Genomic DNA, 20,671 nt, shown 5'->3' on the forward strand with positions numbered 1-20,671 from the left:
TTAGGACTGGGATTAAACTTGGTCATCGACCCATCTCCTGTCCACCAAACTGTGATGTAATGACATAGTGACATATGAAAAACTGTACTGATGACTCTGATAGCATTTCAGATGTTCACTGTCATGATTGTTTCCCTGGTTTTGTATCAAAGCTTGTCGTTTCTGCTGTGCTTGGGCTTGTTTAAAGGGTGATAACCAGCCTTAGATCTGGCAGGCTTATACTTGGTGGGGGAGCTCTTGCCTGGAGCCCTGGTATTGTATGAAGCGGGGATCTCAAAACAAAGTTTGAAAACTTGATTGGCTTCAAGTTCAGTCTATATCATGGAGAGTATAGGATTTCCACCAAAGTGCATAAGGAGGCTTGAATGCACACAGAAATTTTTTAAAGCATGAAGCAGGGCTGTTGTGGCAGGCTTGGAAAGTGGTTTTGTTTGGAAACAACCTATTTTCTGTAGAAAGGCAGTCTGAGGCTGGGCAGGGAATGCTGGGTGCCAGTTGCTTTGTTTCTTTACCACTTCACAGAGAAATTGGCTTATTTATTTTTATTAAACACAACTTTCAGGATTCTGAGAATGAACATTATGATCGCCCTGTGCCAAGCCTGCACTGGTCTATCACCAGTCACCTTTATCTATATTTCAGGATGGAAATCAAATCAGAAATCATAGAAACTGTTTCATTTCCAGACTATTAAAGTTGGCTTGTTCATGTCATTTTGATGTGAGGTTTATATTTGAGAAACATCCAGATATGGCAGCTTAATTCTGTCAGCAGAGAGAGTGAATAGTGGTCATCTGAAATATCTGGCCCTGACAAAAATTACTCAGGGATGCATAGGTCAGTCTCTGCTCTGATTACATGACTTGATTTTCTTAATTTGATGTTTCAAGACTGATTTTAAAAATATGGCTGGCCCATTCTGCTGAAGGAGAGATGTAGTCACAAGTCACCATAGCCTCACAATTTAGGACGTCAAATTAATCTTCTTCTTTCTGTCCCACTGCTCAAGGAGGAAACAGAGAGGAAAAAGATTGTGTGGGCGCTCTCAAAACACTTGCAGAGTCTCAGCAGTTGTTGTCCAGTTAGAAGTAAAAAATAGTGTTGGAACCTCACTGTGGAACTCAAAGAAAGAGTCAGTTAATACGCATTCAGCACTGCTCCCCATTAAAACTTCTATAAAACACAAAGCAGATGTTCTGAGGGATGCAGGCACTGGTGAGAAGCAAAGCAAGTGAAGGTAAATCAGCTCTGGTTGCTCAAATGTCCACATCTCCATAACTCTGCCAGATATGCTACAGAAAGGGAATGGGGAAGTGATCCAAACTCTTCAAGAGCTGGAAGCAGCTTGCAGCTGGAGGAAAGGAGGTCTCTGGCTGTAGCACATCATTAATTGTCAAAACAGTTTACTCACTTGACACTGCTGCTCCAAGTGCTCTGTTTTCAGTCCCACCTGTCTGTGCTGTAACTCTCATCTTCTGCTTGTGCTGCAGGAAGGGAACAAAGCAGTACTGCCACTTTCCCTGCTTTGCCCTTAAAAGCTGAAGACACTCCATTAGAGGCAGAGAGGAAAGGCCTGTGGTAAGGGCACTAGCACAGGACTTGGAGGATTCTGGTTTAATTCTTGCCTTTGCCACAGACTGCTTGTGTAACCCTCAGCAAGATGGTTAATCTCCATGTCCTTTGAGTACTGCAGTTGTAGGGATAATCCTTCCCCAGCCTTTTCTTTCTTGTCTTGCATATGAGCTGCTTGGGGCAATTGTGGTCTCCCTTTCTTTTGTGTTATGCAGTAATGGGACAGTAGGCCTCCATGGGCTGTAGGAAAAATAGAACAAAAACCCAGGCCTTGGACAGATGGAATCAGAGGGTGGAGAGCTGGTGCTTGCCAGATTTGGGAGAACTGTGCCTCATGGGTGCCTGCAGAAATGCCTCTCTGGGGAGAGCTCTCACAGTTGTGCTGAATGTCTCTGTGTTGAGTGTGCTGGACACACGGACTCTGTGACACTGAAGTGCCACGTCAGCCACAAGGGATAGCGAGATGCTCTGCTGATAGGAGAAACTATGTGTATGCTGGGCAAATTCCTGTGGGTCCAGATTCCAGAGCTGTTTCTAAGCAATAAAATTCTACTTGCAGTTTTTGTTTCATTTCCCAGGCCTAGGACTTGCTTTACTTACCTGAGGCTCACAGCACATCTGTTAAGGTTCAGAGGAACCTAGAGGCTAAAATGGGATTTGTAACTCTGTAGGACAGACACCATTTGAAGGTCAGCCTCATGCTGGAAACGACACCAAGAGACAGAGTTCTTACAGTGACACTTCCAAGTGACTTCCAAGCTGGAACCTGAAACAGTTTGCCACAAATCCCTGTGGCTGCATTTTAAATGGCCTGGTGGTGCTAGGTCACTTGTCAGTAACTCACTGCTGAACACTCCTGAAACAGAAGAGAGCTCTGTGGGGCAGCTGCTCCCCAAGATAAAGCAGAGCACAGAGGGTAGGAGAAAACAAATAACAACAGAAAGAGATGGCCACTGGCCAGGTTTGATGATACAATTTTTAGGAAACTCTGAGTGTGTAGAGAAGATTTCTGTTTTCCCTGACATGCTAATGATTCTTGTGGCTCCAAAGTATTTGAGTGGAGAGGCAGCATGAGAACCTCTATTCAGTTCTGCAGGAATAAATGGCAAGCTTGTATTTCTGTGGGACAGCCCCAGCCCTCCTTTGCAGGGGAATCTGAGTAACAAACCAGAAGTGACCCAAGCATGTGTTGTGAGCCTGCAGACCCAGCCCTGCTGAAAAGCTCTTGAGCGCGTTTTGAGTAACCTCAGAAGGGTTTGTTTGATTCGGATCTGGCATTACTTCTGTCACAGCCTCGATTGGCAACGTCCCTGCAGTGACTGGGGCCTGAGCAGCGTGATTTACAAGGGAAGTTGCTATGTTAAACAAAAGTTACATAAGGAATAATTTACCCCCAGCTGTGCACAATAATGCTGCTGTAATGCTGTCAAGACACTGTACTGACTTCAGAAACCGCCTGTGTGAAGTTTGAGTATCTTGTTGTTCTCCCCAGGCCTCACGGAGGGCCTTGGAGCCGCAGCTGTGCTCCTTCACTGCCCGTCCTCCCCTCTCATGCAGCCACAGCACGGGAGGCACGGGCACGCAGCCCTTGCAGCCCTGCGCCTCCCAGCACAAGCCATCCCCACGCAGGGTGGTGCGGTTTGGTTGGGGGAATTACCCCCTTCTCTCCACACTTCTGGCTGGCTGGGTGCAAGTCAGCTCCAGCCCGGAGGCTGCAACCAGAGCCTTGGCATGACACAGAGCTAAGTGCCTCCTCGGGACTTATTAACAAACTCCCCTTTGATGCTCTCTGAAATACAGATTCTGTGGCTCCTGGTCTGCATCCAGAGAGTCCAGGGTGTGGGTAGACGTGGTAAGAGTGCGCACACCTGACCTGCAGGCGTGATCAGCAGCGTGCCAGAACAAAGGCCTTGTGGGCCTGAAGGGCAGCTCTGCCGCCAGGCTTGCTGGATCCTGACATCTGGCTGCGAGTCCCAAAAATGGCTGGGAGCGTGAGCTGGGAGCATGAGCCCCGTGCGGGAGTTGCTGAGCCTGGAGCAGTTTACAGCAGGCCCTTGTGCTGTTCCCTTCCTTGGGCCCCTTGGACTGTTTGTGTACTCATGACCCCCAGACCCTCTCCAGTGGGACTGCAAGCTACAGCGTTTCAAGTGAGAGAAGGATGACAGGGGGGATAAAGAGAAGCGAGGGAAAGGCACCTAATACGATTTCAGAGAGCCCTCTGGCAGTCTGTCCGTGGGAGGCTGCCATGTATAATAAGGAAACGATTTGTCTGGGAATGATTCAGCATGTAAAATTCTCCCTCCCTGACCTCTTTCTAAGTCCCCAGCATGGGATTGCGGGAGGTTTCCAGCAGAGGAGAGCCGATAAGGCGCAATAGTTTTCATATGCTTGGAAGAGAGGTCCAAGTGTCCATGCTGAGGCAGCATTCTCACTGCCATGTGGGGCTATGTGGAACCCACATTTCACCTTTAGTCCATGGAAGGAGGTGAGTTTTTTCTTGCTTAGAGACACATTAACCATCAGGGAACTTTCCTTCCCAGCCAGCCCTTGGGGTTGTGCTTCCCACAGCTTCTCCTTCTGCCCTGGGAACCATGGTGAGCAAAACCCCACCAGCAGCTGCAGAGCTCCTTCCCTGCTGATTTTCACGGGGCTGCCTCCACACTCTGAGCTGGCCCACTGGTATTTCCCTGAGGATTCCTTCCTTTTTGTGGGGGACCACAAGGAGGGCTGGAGGCTGGAGCAGCTGCCCTGTGGGATCCTGGTACTGAGGGCTGGTTTTCAGCAGAGGAAATTTCTATGAATTTTCTGGAGCTTGCCTCTAGATGTGAGGGTTGAGATGTTTTTGCTTCTCAGGTGCTCTGGGAGTTCCTCCTGTCCAGCACTATAAGCCTGACTTGCACAAATTATTACAAAACTGCTGTTTCTTGGCATTTGGATTTTATAGGTTGTCAGGCCCTCCCATCCAGTGTGGGAGGGGAAGAGAAGAGACAGCAACAAAGTAAACTCAGTGGCCCTGAGTTTGCAAATGCCAACTTTTAATGTAGTAGCCACCTGTGTGTGCTTCTCTGTCCCCTAATATGCAGCCTGACATATTTGCAACCTTCTTTCATCGAAATCTTTATTATTTCTTGAGGTGGGATCTTCTTTTGCTGCTTGCTTTCTGCAGTAATTTATACTAATTCAAAAAAGGTATGGAGTGTGAGCAGATCAAAATGGGCAGCCTGAGGGGGCTGCAGGTCCCTGCCTGCTGCCACTGTCAAGTGGGGAAGCAGCAGCTGTACTTCTGAGTAGTTCCCTTCCAGAGCAGTGCAGCTGTCTCCAGACCTAATGTTGCTCCTTTCCTTTTCATTAGCTGAACATAGAGATGGCCAAGATTCCTGACCCTACAAGTTCTGGGCAGTCTAAATTCTCCGTGTGGCTGAAGGCCATGAAATACGTATGGCACGCCTTGGGGAGCTGGAGGGGGAACTGAGCCTAATTCAGAGATGGGAGAAGAGACAAGATCTGCAAAGGTGCGACCATTCTGCTGCGGGACAGGGCTGGACTGGGCATGCAAAGGGGTTTCAGGGTGAGAAATGAATGACAATCAGCTCACTTCACCTGCAGCAGTGACTTATGCTCATACCTGCTGCACTGCTGGCATTGTAACCAGCTCAGCCTGGGGGCTGTGTTTGAAATAGATCTGAGTGTGCAGCCCAGAAGCTGCCTGTGGGCACCACAGGCTTAGTGAATTCACAGGGTACAAGACCAGGGTGAATGAGGCACCCAGTGTTAGCCCACAGCGAGGCTGATGCTCAGCAGTGAAGATGTCAGAAGTTCAAGCCAGTACTTAGGGTTTATGAATTCACCTTCAGAGATACCAGCATGGAGTGCAAGTGAAATAACTCTGTTCTCTGTTATTAGGTGATATCTATTAGCAGACAGCTCATTTTCTCTTCTGTTCCTGGTGGGGACATTTTGGCCAGAAGCAGTTTCCAATCTGGCAAGCAAAGCAAAAGTATTACAGGAAGGGAAAGAAGTCCAGATCCGTGGAGGAAATATTTTTATTCTCTTTTTCTTGCTGGTTTGAAAATAGCCCCTAAGCAGGATATGTCAGCCAGGAACTGAATTGTTTCAAGTTCTCTCTTCATATGTATCAGTAGCAAGTCCACTCTGCACTTCTGTCTCTTTTCTGATTTTGGTGGGAATTTTAGGAAAATCTGCCCAGATTTGGATTCCTACTCGAGCTGTGCATCTGCCGTGTCTGACACTGGTAAAAATTGGCTGCTCTGTGGGGTGTCTGCATGAATAAATGGTTCTTTGTGAATGTCTTCTCCCAGCTCCTAATATCCAGGGATTGGCTCTGAAGTGGGTAGCATTTTGCAAAAGCTTTTACCTCTCTTTATCTACAGTTTGCCATCACAAAGCTGGATAGACTTCTTACCAGTATGAATGCCCAGTCCCAGCTCTGTTTTGTACTTTGTCCCCATAGCTGCCAGTACAAATGTACTGCAGTCTGTCACAGCCAGGAGCACAGGAAAACCAGGGAGTGTGGAGGAAATTTGGCGACTGTTTGCCAGTCATCATCCTCCTTGCTCTGCTGTTCACTTTTGCTGCGTAGAACAAATCATGTAACCTTTCTGTGTCTCAGTTCCTTCCCGAATAATGAGGACAAATATTAATTTGTCTCCTAGTGACAGAGGTTGCATTCATACTCACAAAGTGCGTTTGTAATCACAGGTACTCCATCAGTGCCATATATTGTGATCCAGCCATCTGAATGATCAATGTTTCCTGACATCTGGCCACATGGAGCTGGGTCTGTGTGGTACTGTGTGGCCAGCTTCCTGCCGTGCCCATGTGCTGATCGTGTGACAACCAAGAAATGGTGGGTCTGGATGTGGCACCTGGATCTGTGCTGCTGCTTTTCAGCCTGGTGCATTGGTAGCCCATGGAGCTGGTGTAGCAAGGACAGTGTGTAGCTCCATGGGGAGAAAAGAGGATGTACAGATCCCTCTTTCTCTCTGCATCACACAGCCCCAAACTTTTGTCATCACCTACTCTCTGAGCCCCTGTGAATTCTCTGGTGTTCACCCATGGCTTGTGATGGGATGGTCAGCAAACCCATCTGCTCAGGCTCTGTGATCCTGCACCTTGGCATGATGGGGGTCTTGCTCAGTGGTAATTAACAATGTGCACTTCATTAGCATTTTCACCGTGACTTTTCTGAGCAGTCTATAAGCATCACACCAGTGCTTTCTTCATTACCTTTTCCCACTTCACTTTTCAATTAATTCTTTCCGACCTCTTCCCAGAGGAGCTACTGCTCACTCACTGATATATAAGGATTTCTTATAGCCTGGCTTTTTCTGATTTTCATACCTGGGATATTGTTTCCTATTTTGCCCTGCCTTCCCTAGATATTTAACATTTTGCATTTCTTTTATAGTCCCTGTCTGATACTTTCTCTCCGCATTTTGTCGTCCTAGTATTCTTTTTTAGCTTCCCCAGTCTCACTCTTATACAGGACAGTGGAGTTTTGAGTATTCTTAAATCATCCTGTAAAGTTCAGCAGCAGCATCCTAGGTGCTGGCTAAAAATTATTCCCATTCTTCTCTTTAAATACAGGTTTCAGTCCTTTCTGTAGAACACGGTTGCAGTGCTGCAGATGCTGTTGGTTGCATTTCTGTTGAGAAGCCCAGGACTCTTCCACATGGACAGCTGTGCAACCACAAGGCAAATACTTTATTTTAATTCTCTAAGAGCCTTACAGAAGGTAATCTTTGCAGGAACCCCAGGAACTGGGGTCTTGCACAGATAGGAAAGCTGGCACACAGATGCTTAACCAGGGTCACAGGAGGAAATCAAAAGCCGAACTGGGATTGGGATTTTTGCACTGCTGTCCCCAGACGTGTTGTTGGAATGTCTTCAACAGGTTTTCTGCTGCCTCAGTGCATGCACACCACCTACCATCTACCACATGCAATGGAAACTGCTAGGCATGGACAGCTGACAAACTTTGAGCAGTAGGACTGAGGTGCAGCTTTGGGAGAAGCATGGATTTATGATGACCTGGTACATATTATGATATGTGACACATAGGATACATTTTGTGAAATGTCCCTTAGTTGACTAAAAAAAATCAATTACTTGCATCCAAGATCCCTGCTTGAAAGGATTTCTGTCTGCAAATGGCCAAACAGCATAAAAGTTAATTGCTCTAATGTATAGCAAGCCATTTGCCCTCACACCCCATTGTTGATCTGAAGAATAGTGGCTTTGCACGGGGTGGGAAATCTGCATGGGTCATTTTTAGCGCTGACTTGTCAGACTGGTTGCAAACTTGTCTCGATGGCTTTTCCTGGCTTTGCATCTCTGGCAACACCACCACAGTGCAGCAGCAAACCAGGGCTGGCTCTGCCCTTGGCTGCAGGCAGTGAGTTACGCTCCCTCCCCGACAATGCTCTTCTCTCTTCCCTGCTGCACGGCGTATGTTGGGGGTATCTTGAGTGCTGCAGTGCTGTGGCTGAACAGGCATTCCTTCTTGCTCTATACGAGACCTGGGACTTGGGCTAGCCTTCCTTAGGTCACCTTGGCTATATCTGATCGTTACTACAGTGTGTTGCTCTGACCTATATGTGCACCAGTGGTCCCAAGCTGCTGGTTTGTACACAAGAAGCTGGGATGCTGCTGCTTGCTGAATATTGTCTTTTGAATCTTGCTGCAGAGCGAGCAAACCAGAGTACAGATTATCTGATCACATGGCATGTGGATTATCATTTTTTAGTCATAAATAAAGCAGAAAAACTGAGATGTGATTTAGAACACAGCCAGTCTGGTTGCTCAACCTTTGCAGCTCAGGCCAGTACCTACAGAACATAAAGGGTTAGTTATTCTTGCAGTAGCATGATTAGGTGCTATGAACACTAATGATCCAAAAAGCTCAGTTTTAGCTTACCTGAGAATTGTATCCAACTTTTTCATGCCTGTTAACTTTGCAGACAGCAGAGTTCCTACAGGAGCCAGAGATTCAGGCAACTAGATGAAAACTCACTGCAAATGCACGTAGTGTCTGACTAGACCCGTGGTCTGTGGTGGGGAGTTAGACAAGGTGAGACTGTAAAAGGCTGTAATTGTACACAGGAGATGGCTGTGATTGCTTTGAATGTGGAGCCATTGTCAGGAACACCGAGGGAAAAGCACTGCCTATTTGAGCACTCTTATCTCAAACTTCTGGCTAAGTGAAGTCAGGAAATGATTGGGGGGTGCTGTTGTTGTCTGTGCATTTTCACCCCTGGGATCTGAAGAAACTTGGGATTTTGTGCTGCCTTTGGCATGGCTTTGCTACCCTTTGCCAAGTTTCATTAATCAGCAGCCAGGGGTTACATGAAGGGTATAGTGTCTACCCCATGAGAATTCAAGGACCACAAGGAGAGGTTTCAGTAACGTTTGTTTAAAGACACTTCAAGGTTTTTAAATTATTTTTGACTCCTGAAACATAACTGCCATCCTTTAACTATTATCAATGGCATTAGAGCTTCACGTAGTAACAGCATGCTGGGATCCATGAGAGTGTCAGACTGGCTTGCTGTTACATGAAAAATGTCACATCTTGCAGCATCTCAGCTCTTGATTTTTGTCTGGTTTTTAGCACTTTGGAATTTGATGCCGTCATATTATCAAAGGGAAAAATGTCTCAAATTAGAGCCTGCTTTAAACAGATGCTTTGCAGTCTCAGATAAGTACAATTTGTAGACATAACTCAGAGAAATTTAAATGTTGAAGGCAGCTACACGTACCAAATTGCTGGGATCCACCTAAACTGCTGAATTTTTACTCCAGCTTCCCATTACCCTGTGAGGAGATTTTTTCCTTCTGAGGCATTCCCCTCGATTTGCTCTTATCCCTGAGACTCTGGTGTCTTCTGTGGTGAACAGCACCACTATCCCCTTGTCTTTGAGTCTCTTAGGCATTGCTGTTCCCAGTTGTGTGATGGTGTTGCACTTCATACGTCGCTCTGTGTGGACAGAAGGCATCAATTATGGCACGTTAAATGAAACAATATGTAGAGCGTGGGCTAAACTCTGGGGTATTTTTAGTCTTTGTTGGCCTTGTCATGGCCCTTGCTGTATTTCTCTGGGAAACAGTTGTTGAGTAGCATCATTTAGCTTGTCCCACATAACTCCAGGCTCTTGGAAAGCCAGTTTCCTGCCAGGCTTGAGACTTCTGGGATGGCTGTTTTCCCAGTGGGAATGTGCCCATTTTAGCTTCAAAGGCCTCATGCCTTATTAATGTTTTGATGAGTGTTTGGGGTGGAAAGGCAATCTCAGAATTAAGTGTTGTATTTGGGGGGAGTAAACCCCCAAGGTCATGAGTTTAAACTGTGGCCAGGTTATGTGTAGCCAACATCTGTATCCCCAAGCTCCTTTTGCAGAGCAATTGGATCACTGGATCACTGCTGTTGATGGTTCCTGATGCACAGATACTCTCCTGGAAAGGGACAAGAAGCATTCCTGTGACTGGCAAATGAAAATGCTACAGTTGGGTGGAGGACAGGGAGCCAAATCAATGCCTCCATGGAGAAGCAGTCGCCTTAGTGCCATGGTGGCTGACTGGGCTTGGCTGTCAGCTTGGCAAGGGCAGCGTTCAGCTCCGCATGCAAGGCTGTACAGGGAGAAAGCCATGTCCTGGCTGGGGGTGTGGGACAGAGTCTGTCATGAGGGGATGTCAGGAGATTTGGAAGAGGGATGTTGCAAGACCAGGGTGGGATTACAGAGGACATTGCAGAGCTGGGGTTACAGAGTGACTGAACAGGGAAGCCAACCTGACCTGGCAGCATTAGCATTGCTGTTTCCAAAACAGCTTGAGTGAAATGCTGGGGTACTAAAGGAGGGGGATGAACCTGGGGCCAGAGACGTGGCCCCACTGCCTGCCCAGCCCTGTCTGTCAGGGCCCCTGTTTCATGGCAGAATAGGCAGAAGGACAGATAAGCCTGTGCTGCCTCCAGCTCTGTGCAAAACCCCCTCCTTTAGCTCAAAAGTGAGGCTGATGGCCATGCACCGAGATCTCTGGCTCTAAGCTGTTGTGCTTAAGTGCAGACACATGTTCTGCTCTGCCCGTTGCTTCAAGCAATGGAAACCTCTAGCAAATGGTTGAGGCAAACATCTGGGGATGGTGATGTCTTGTCTTAAACTGCTGTAACAGGATTTGCTAGGGCTCGTCTGTTTTTTGAACCTACAGTATTTTCACCTTTGAAATCTCCTCTTTCTTACCCTGAGCGCTAAAAGCTTCTTTTTTTTCTTTTCTTTTTTTCTTTTGGTGTAATGGGAATTTTGTGTAACAACATGGCTCCAGGAACTGCAGCTTTATGAAGAAGAGGAAGTTATGAGAGATTGTATAAAATCATGTTCTATTATATTACATAAAAATTAAATAATACCATACTTCAGAGACAGAGGAGCACTTTTATTAGCTGAGAAAACACACATGAAATTTGAGTTTTACATGCAACAGCACACAGGGTGGGTAGCAGGACTGGGAGCAGAACAGACTTCTTCCCTGCATTTAACACGGAGAGGGGAAAAAGAGAGCAGCTGAAGACCCTGAACGTGGAATTCTTCCTCTGCTGGGCAAAGAATTACATTAAGAATTAGAGCAATTTATTTTCTGCAGTCATTATATTTGCTGAGCAAAAGACGACCTTTATATGTTCTAGTTTAAAACGAATTGTCCAGTTTTAAGATTGCTAAGAATCCAAGGAGTGAATTTAATACAGAGTTTTTTGAAGAAAACACTGCTAGTCCCAAATTGAACCAAGACTTAGATTAATCACAGTCTTCTGTGCAATAGAAGGCATTTGAGAATCCATCTAGTTCATGGGAAAGTGATCTTGGAAGAGCAACAAATAAATGCTGTGACCTTTTGACTCTGCTAGCCGTGGAGCTGTGGTAAGTTTGCAGTCAGGCACTTGGTTCCAGACAGGAATTTTCATTGCTGCAGTGAAGTAAATCACCATGAGGAGGAGGCCTCTTTGGCCTTGTCTGCATGGAGATATTTTCAGAGCTCTAATTCTCTGTGGGTGCCCCCTCCATCAGTGACAATGTAAATGGGAGCTGAATGGTAGACCTGCTCAGGAGGCATGAAATACTGGCATCTTAAACCACCCTAGTTAAGGCAATACCAGAAATGCCAGCCTTATCTCTGCTGTGGTCTGCAGTGGCAGTTTTGGCTAAATCCCATTGGTATGTTGGACTTACCCCCGGGGCAGATTTAGTGAGGGAACAAAGGGTGCTGTAGTGCCTTGAGATAGCATCATCTTGATGTGGCACAGGTAGGACACTTTCAGTTTGCCATTCCCATGCACATCTCTTTAGCAGTTCAAAGAAGATGAATTAATGATGGGAAATAAAATAACTTTTGGAAAAATCAATGGTTTTCATGATTATTAATTCAATGATCCTTAGAAACAAATGTTTTTTAAACCTTATGTTCGGGAAAGGTAATTTCTCTGCAATTAATTTGGCTGATTTTTGTTTGTTTGTTTTGCTTCTGTAGCCAGGCAGAGCTGTGTCTTCCTTAGCCTCAGTTCACCTTTCAGCCTTTCCTGAAGCTATGTCCTTTCCAGAGCTTGTGTTCATGAAATTTGTAAGAACTTACTTATCCCGGAAGCCTCCACTCTTCTCTGCTCTTGATTAAAGCTGGTCCGTGAGTTCCCAAGTTAGTAGGAAGAAGAGAAAGTCAAACTGCACGTTTGGTCTCATTTCCGTAGGAGCCAGGAACAGCACTCATTTTTGCGTAACTATAGAAACCAGCGCTTTAAAGAAATGACCGGCCAGTGCAAGATTTGGGTTAAAATTGAGCATTGACAATGATGGTTTCTCCTGATGGGTCATCATGCACAACGGAATAAAAGGCCTGATTACCACTGAGACTGCTTGGGGATACAGTCCAACCAGGCTGGATGTTGTTTTGTTCTGCTTGATTGCCACCTTCTCCGTGAGAGCTCAGCCTGACCCACCTGGATTGTCACGTGAGGAGAGTAAGAGGAGTTTGTGCCCTGTGCAGTCATTACGAGGTTGTCCAAGGAGAGTATGAGGAATATAGATTTTCTCATCATTGTAGCTCCTGTTGGGGAACTTTCTGCACCAACAGGTTCTGTCAGTTACTCACTGATACAGCTCCATGAACAGGCATCTGTAGTGAATGCTCTCTGTCTTTGTCTTTGTGGGCTGTGTGGGCTCTGTCCCTACCCTCACTACAAGACTAGGCTGGTCAAACATGCTGAGATCCATTAAAATGGGTCCTTTTCCTCTAATGTTGGCAAAACTGGTGCTCTTACAAGGAATCTCTCATCACTGTCATGTCTAAAAGTCTATTATGGAACATTTCCTGGGACTCAGCTTCAGAGTAGTAGAAACCTCTGGGAAAGTACCACAGCCTTCGCTGTTGGCTGTAGAAACCTCTTCTCCTTCCTCAGTGTACGTGCTTAATCTGAACCTGTGAAATGCTGGAGAAACAGCAGCTATAAACTCACTTCTCTGAAATACTTCCTTTTCCTCTTTTCATCCTCTCCCATCTGCTCTTTTCTTGTGCTTCTGTTCTTTTGGTGATGGTGAAGACCCCCCCCCCATATTCATTCTGTGGATTTCTTCCCCCTCAGGCAGCTGGTGAAAAGTACAAATGGCATTTGATGTAAATCAGAGTAAGATTCTGCCGGGTTCCCCCTGCCCCCCTTTCCATGCTCTAGGCATTAGTGTAATGAAGGAGAAGTCAATGATTGTTACTTAATTTACATCCTTTAAGGCAGATGCCTTTGACCTGTGTGGGATAGGAAAAGACTGGTCAGTACGGCAATGTGTGAATGTCTAAATCTGGACTGAGGCTGATTTTTCATGTATTTAGGTAAACACAGGAATGTACCCCCTGCCTTCCTTCTGCAGATCATCCTCACTTGCCATACCCTCCTGTGTCACCTCTTTGTGAGCAGTGATTCACGGGCTCACCAAGAACACAGCAGCTGCAGATGATCCCGATTCCAGGAATGGTGACAACAACTGCAGCGCTGTTCCACCACCAGCTGAGAGACACTCCTGTAACTGGCCAGAACAATCACTCAAAAGGAGAGATCCTTTGGCTGAGATCTGTGCCAAGGATTTTCTTGTACTATGCACAAAAAAAGCCAAACTCAAAGAGCTAGGTTGGCTTGCCCTGTCCCTGTGCACAGGGAAGAGTCTAGTCCCCCACTGTGTGTCCACAATATTTCCTCCTTCACTGACTCATTTCACCATGACAGAGTGAAAGGAAGCAACAAGCTTGGTTCTGCCCCTTGTTTTCCCTGTAGGGTGGCTGCACACAGCCTGATGTTTAATGTTTCTTGCAGTGAAGTGGATACAGCTTTTCTCTGGCAGGACTGAGGGAACTGGAACTGTCTGGGCCACAATTTGTTCCCTGGATTCTGCTCACTGGGAAGGCTGGTGCCAGCCTTTATCAGAGCACATGACGTCTTGCAATCAAGATCACAATTAGGATTTTTTTCAAAGTCAAAAATGGCCCTCCAATGATGTAAAATTTTTCATCCTTGATCCTACTGTGATGGGTGCATTGTAGTTCTTCTGCTCCCCCAGCTCATCTTCCTGTTCATAGACAAAGGTCCAACAATTCATTCATTTACCATGTTTTCTGTCTTTTAAAAACTCCTTAAATTTCCATCACTGGAAAACATTTAATTGCCTTAAGCCTGCAACATGAGTTTGAATCTGGTTTGTTAAGTCTTTGAGGCCAGACAACTTTGTTAACAACAGTGGCTTGCTTTGCAGATAAATCCTCCTTTTCAGAGAACATCTTTCCTAAAGAGTTTCACAGCCGATTATGGACACAAATAACTCATCAGAAAAAGTTAGTGATACTCAGTGCTTGGCAAGCCCTGAGTTATTATCCAGTTAATGCTGTGGCACTGTGCATTTCCAGCTGTGTTGCAGTGGCACACAGACCTCAGCAGCTGTTGCAGAGCTCATCAAAGGGCTGTTGAGCATCATCCCTGATTTGTCATAAACCTAAAGGTTTCTCTGGGGAATGAATGTTATCGCCTGCCACAGCCTGGCTACACTACAGTGATGCTCCGGCACTGTTGTTATCATACATACACTGCTTGTTTGAATTCTTTCCCTCTCCCCTTTGCTTTCATTATTTTTCCTATTTGTTGGGATAGTTGGGATCAGATTATTCATAGCCTTATGCTTCTAACTGACTTGTCTGAAAATGCAGTCTGGTGTATGCTTATGGCTACCTGGCTTCATGTCTTCCTAACCAGCTGAGTTTATATTTTAAACAATATTTAGATGCTTAATAAAGAGGCACAGAACATTTTGTGAACTGCTCAGGTACATTGTCCTTAAAAAGAAGAACGGAGTTTTAGGTGTAAGTTATGGTATGGACAAAAGCTATGTTTTATGTAGGATTTTAATGTTTGCACTTATTCTGAATAGGATGAAGCACAGAAAATTTCAAAACCGGAAAGGAAATTCTGAGGTGAGGGAGAGAGGAAGCTTTGTATGGGGTTCACAGAAATGCTTTGTTTTAAGAAATGTTTATCTTCAGATGCATAATACACAATATGCAGAAACTAAACCTTATTTTGGAATGTCTTATGCTTTTCAAAACTTTTCCACATCTGATTTTCCCCTTTTCATAACTTTCCCAGTTTTCTTCCCTTTTTTGCCTTTCAGACACAATTTTAGCAGAAGTGATATGATACCACAAATTGTTTTCGCTCAAGGAAAAAAATTTCCAAAGATTTTCTGAGCACTTCAGCCTTGCTGCTGCTGGAAACCCTATTTCAATACTCATGTGCTTCCTAGAGACTTGAAAAATGCATCCTGTTGTCTGCTGCAAAAGGGGTTTTGCAAATGCAAGAGATCACAGTTAAGTTTCTGATCCTGGAGGCCAGATTGCTTAAACTCTCTGTGTTTCACAAATTTTGTGATATTATGTGAAGAACAGTAAAGTTGTTTTTCTTTTTAGCTTCTATGATTGTCTCTGCGGGGTCTGAATTATTGCAGTGCCAAGTTTCAGAGCGAGCTTTTTAACTCAACCAGCACCCCCTCAGTCTTTTAGTTTGGAAACACCTTGTTCAAGTCTCTGCTAAGTGGCCCTTATGTTTATATGGAAACGTTATCAAAAGAGATGGAAGTCACTCCTGGCCAAATCCCTTAGTCTCTGAGAAACACCTTGACAACAGAATTTTTCCTCAAGTTGCACTGTAATTGCAACAAATTTGCAATGGTCACTTCCAGGGACACCCAAGTACTAGTGACAGCTGAAATCATTTGTGTGTTTTCACAGAGAATTGTTAATTTTGTGACTGTACTTCTTGAAAAACGTGCCACGTCACCATGATTGGGCTGTGAGTGTCCCTGTGGTTGCTCTATAAATAGCCTGGATGGACAGAGCCCAAACAGAGCACTTAGGCAGTAAGGACTTTTCTGTTGGGCCTGCTGGGTTTGTGCAGGTTGTCATTGTCACTGTCACAAACAGGCTGCAAAAAATATTTTCAGCTGCTTGAGATAAAATGGGCAGAGGTGGAGACTTTGTGTTGGCTCGAAACATTGAGATGTTTTCAGGCCAGAAATGTTCTTTCTGCTGCCAGCCCCCTGAAGACTTTTTTGGCCCGAAGGCTCATGTGTTACAGCTTATGTATTAGTCCAATAAAAGATATACATGATCTGCCTTGTCTTGCTGTCAGTCCATCTCCTAAAAACTGTTGCTGCAGCTAATGGTGGCTCATATTTGATTTCTATCCAGGGTATTTTAAGGCTGCAAAACCATCCAGCAGGATAGGTGTCTATTTCAGTGCTGTCCTTTGCCTGTTATTATGTATGTTTGTATTAATGACAAGACATCCTGCAGTGTCAGTTGATTTAAATATTGAAAACAAATGTTCTCCTATTTCTCTGCCTTGGGGCTAGGAGTGATTATTCCAGCCTCTTCAGTGTACAGGAATCTGCATCTGTTGAGGTCTCTATTCTGCTGTGAGCCCAACATATGAACTCAGTTTACAAATTCATCTGAGAAATGCTAAAATTGGCACCTAGTTCTGCAGGTACCCATACCAGTACTATCCAATGGTCTAAATACTGCTTTGCTTAGAAATGCAGTTTTTTTAGACTTGTCCACTTGGGTCAACATCCTTCCGTCTCTTTATTGTTTACATCTTGATGTTTCAGTATCACCAGGATACGTTATTATGACCCTGGGATGCAAACAGTCCACTGCTGATGGTTTTTTTTAGTAACTTGGCAACGTTATCTAAAGCAAAGCAAACTCTTGAAATTGGGACGTACTGCAATTCACAGGGACAATGAAAAGTATTTGTGGTACAGAATATTTTGCACATTTGAAATCTCTGTTGTATCAATCTTGATCAGAAAAGCGTGCCTGAAGCAAAAAAAAAAAATTGCTGTTTAATGTTTCTGATAAAAGTAGCGTTTGCAAAAAATACATTTGGAAATGGTATGAAGGTTTCACACAGTAGCCTTAACAATGTTGATAGTGTTGTTTATAAATATGTGGTTAGGGAGATATAAAATTGTAGATCATTGACTTGCTAAGCTATAATACCATTTTCTGAGCTATTTAGGTATGTCAACTGAATGAATGTTTAGAAGCCATGCAGCACATGTAGTAAAAATTTACATGAAGACCATATTGATTTCAGGTGCAGGGGAAGCATTTCAATGCAGAATAGATGAGCTGCTGGATTTATCTGTATTCTAAGTTGTGAGAATGCAGAATTTGCCCAAGGGACCCCTTTCTAGTCCTGATGCGAGCTGGTGCAAGGCAATGACACGAGGCATCGCATACGAGATGTATTGAACGACTGCGAGCCGCAGCTCTTGGGTTCAGTTCCTGGCCTCTCCTGTATATGCCAACAAGGCATTCTGTGATGGATTCCATCAAATGGCCTCATTTCTAGCCCTTGACACAAGGGAAAGCTGCTCCCACAACTACATTCAGAGAGGTAGAAGTGGATGTTACTCTTCAGTCTGCTTGTGACATGAGTGTAGTACTGAGTCACCAGCACTTTTTAGCGGCTGCACGCTGGTTTTGGCATTTGGGGGCTGCAGAGTTGGGATACCACCGGCAGCAGAAGGCACAGCCCTTGCAGAGCAGTGGGTCAGGGGAGAACCTACATCGCTAGTGAGCGGCCAGCGAAGAAAGCTGGCGGAAAACAAGTAAGCATGGGGCACGTTGCCATTAGTTGCAGAGAAATAACAGGAATTTCACAAAACTGATGCTCATGTGGTGATGTGCCGTTTGTGATGAACTGCCTCAACTTGTCAAGATAATTTTGAACATTTTGTTTCTTCAAGCCAATGTCAAGATCTTTCTGTGTCCTCAGTCTGGAGCTCATTAAGTGTATGACGCATGGAAAACTCTGTTTGCCTCTTAATAATGTAATACTGGGGAAAACAAACTCTTAACCCCATTTTCTGATGGACACCTTTTGCATTCCAACTTCAATTTATTTCATATATGTGCACTCAGACATTTGTACATGTGTCTCGCTGTGTCTGAGTGTGGATTTGAAAGTCGGTCTATGCAGAAATCTCACCTGGTCATCAAGAACAAAATACGTAGGCACAGAGCTCTGTCCACCTGAGAAGGCCTGAGATGGAAACACCTCCTTACTGCCAGTGTTACAGACGGGTATTTCTCCAGAGGGAGATATTGAAGGATGCAGTGCATTTAGGAGTTTGTTGTTGCCTTGCTTCAAAGTGAGGAGAGAATCAATAATTTGTTAGGCTGTGAGCTGATGTCTTGTCTGAGTGCCAGCTCTGGTGTCCTCCAGAAAAAGCTGCCAAAGTGTCTGAGGGAGCAAAGCGGGATGTAAATTCCACAAGTCATTTTCCTGAAACTCTTATGTGGGAAACCTTTAGAAGCCTCTCAGTAAGGACAAAATCTTTCCAGGCTTAATGCTTGTTTGAGCAAAATTCCTTCTGAGGTCAGTAGACCTAATCCTGAAGTCTTATGGCTTGTTTACCTTGATGGGATTTGAGTGTGTATGGGGGGAACACGGGGTCTTGGGACAGAGGGTGTGCTGAAAATGCTTTCGCTGAAAATGCTTTCCTGGGAGGCTGGAAGAAGCCTGCCAGGCTCTGCAGAAATGTCTGCATGTGTGAAAGGAAGGCTTGCTTCAGCAAAAATTGCCTTGGTTTCCCACTTTCTCAACAGTGGTAGAAAGAGCAGGTGAGGATCCCTCTTATCTCTGAAGGCTCTTTGGTGCCTGTGGGTGGCCTAGCCCCATCTCTCAGGGACCGTGCATCTCAAAATTCCATGTGTATGCTTCTAAAGTGGTTTGCATCTCAGACTTTCTTTTGCATCCTAGATGAAAAAGCCCCCCAGACTGGCAACCCCCTCATATCTTCTCAGTTGTAACACAATCCATCGAAGCGATAAGTAGTGTCAAATACAGAAGCAGATGAGAACTGAGACGTTGGTTTCTCTTATCCTTAAGCTGGGAAACAAACTCTGAGTTTGCCGTGTGGCTCCAGGGAAAGAACCATGCAGGGGGCTTTGGCTCTGCTTGCCCCATGTGGTGTCATAGTGAAACCCCATAAAGGGCCCCTTGTCCCTGCATTGCAAATCATGGCATGCCAACAGTGCCCTTAGCACAGGTTTCTCCTGCCTGTCTCTTTTCCTCCCCTCCTTCTCCTTGCAAATTGAAATCTATCTCCTTTATAACAGACTTGGCCTTTATTAGCCAAAGATCATGCCTCTTTATTAACCTTTCGGTAAGGCTACATCAGCTGAGTGAAACACCGTTCAGCGGGGCATATGGTATCATAAAAGTCACTGCTGGTGTCACACAGCTGTGTACAATTTTGTTTGGTTTGAGGCTTTTTGCTTTTTAGTAAAGAAATGGAAAATGTTCTTTTCTTCTTTTCTGCTTTCTGGTGAGTGACTTATAAACAGCCTGTGTGAAATTGGCTCTGGAAAATATAATCAGAAAAATATATAGGCTGTTGCATTTCTTTTAAGAATCCCAGGTCAGGGTACAGGGGAGATTCTGTAAAGTTTCATTAAAAGTAAAGAAGGAATACGAAAAGCTCTGCTGCTGATCCAGGGAAAGTAAAACTTCGTCAAGACAAGTAACACTGGACCATCTTGTACTTTATTCCCTGCTGCTTATCTAAAGCACATTTCTTACATTCAATAGATTTCTACTTCTGGCAGTTTATAACTCCATGAGTTTAAGAGCCTTTGACTAATTAAGAGCAGAGAGATTTTCACCATGCTGCCATAGCCCCACTGGAAGAATAATTTTCAAGTGCTTCGCTGTTTGGGGGCATATGAGGCCAAAATTACAAATAAGTGTCTGTGTAGCTATACATACACATCTATACTTACACACATACATATATATACAGTATATACAGACATATACGTACATACACACGTACATATATACACAAACATATATATATAGACACATAAATGTGCTCAGATTATATCTATGTCCATATCCATATTTGTTAAAAAAAAAAAAAAAGCCTTAGAAGCGAACACCTTTGGAGGGCAGATTGTAGGTACTGTTAGCAGTCTTCTAGGTGGGTCTCTGGTTGGGTTATAAATTATTTTCAAATTAATCATGGAAGAATTTTAAGAGGTTTGATCCTACAGGTGAAGAAGCATGTGTGATTGTGTGAGTGCATGTGCACACATGCAGATAACAACTGTGAGGGATGTCTGTGCTTAAACTGATCAGAGAATTTTTATTACTTCTGTCCATTGATGCTGTTTTGAAATATGGCAGGCTGAGCCTATTAAGGTAGCTCAGAAATGTCTTTCCAAAATAGCTTTTGGTTCCTGCACTCATTTACATCCTTGATTCACTTCAAAATCTGCTCCTTTCAGTAGTTGTTGCTCTTGTTCACACAGATGCATTGAAAATTGGTCTGTTACCCAGCAGTTTTCTGTAACAAAGGAAGGGGTTTGGTCCAGGTCCAGAGAAGGACATACAGGAAAGGATCACAAGTAAGGAAATGACTGTGTCAAATTGCACTTGAACAGTTAGAAGGTAGAATGCATATGAAAACCAGCTGAATTAAAATAATATGTAAAT

General features: G+C 44.6%; 1 protein-coding gene across 5 annotated transcripts in view; it reads left to right on the forward strand.

Annotated features, from left to right (window-relative positions):
• Positions 1-20,671, forward strand: part of SEMA5B (semaphorin 5B) — a 271,422-nt gene that overhangs the window by 48,167 nt on the left and 202,584 nt on the right. Inside the window, exon 1 of one of the 5 annotated variants that reach the window (XM_042040536.1) lies at positions 4,039-4,057. The exons of the other annotated variants lie outside the window; for them this stretch is intronic. The gene's annotated coding sequence lies outside the window, so the exon portion shown is untranslated. Of the gene's footprint in view, positions 1-4,038; positions 4,058-20,671 lie in introns of those variants that run through there. 5 annotated transcript variants of the gene reach the window in all.

This window comes from Corvus kubaryi, unplaced genomic scaffold, assembly GCF_017639235.1.
Source record: "Corvus kubaryi isolate FWS band 111438036 unplaced genomic scaffold, C.kubaryi_AGA036_p1.0 37396, whole genome shotgun sequence".
NCBI classification, from domain to species: Eukaryota; Metazoa; Chordata; class Aves; order Passeriformes; family Corvidae; genus Corvus; species Corvus kubaryi.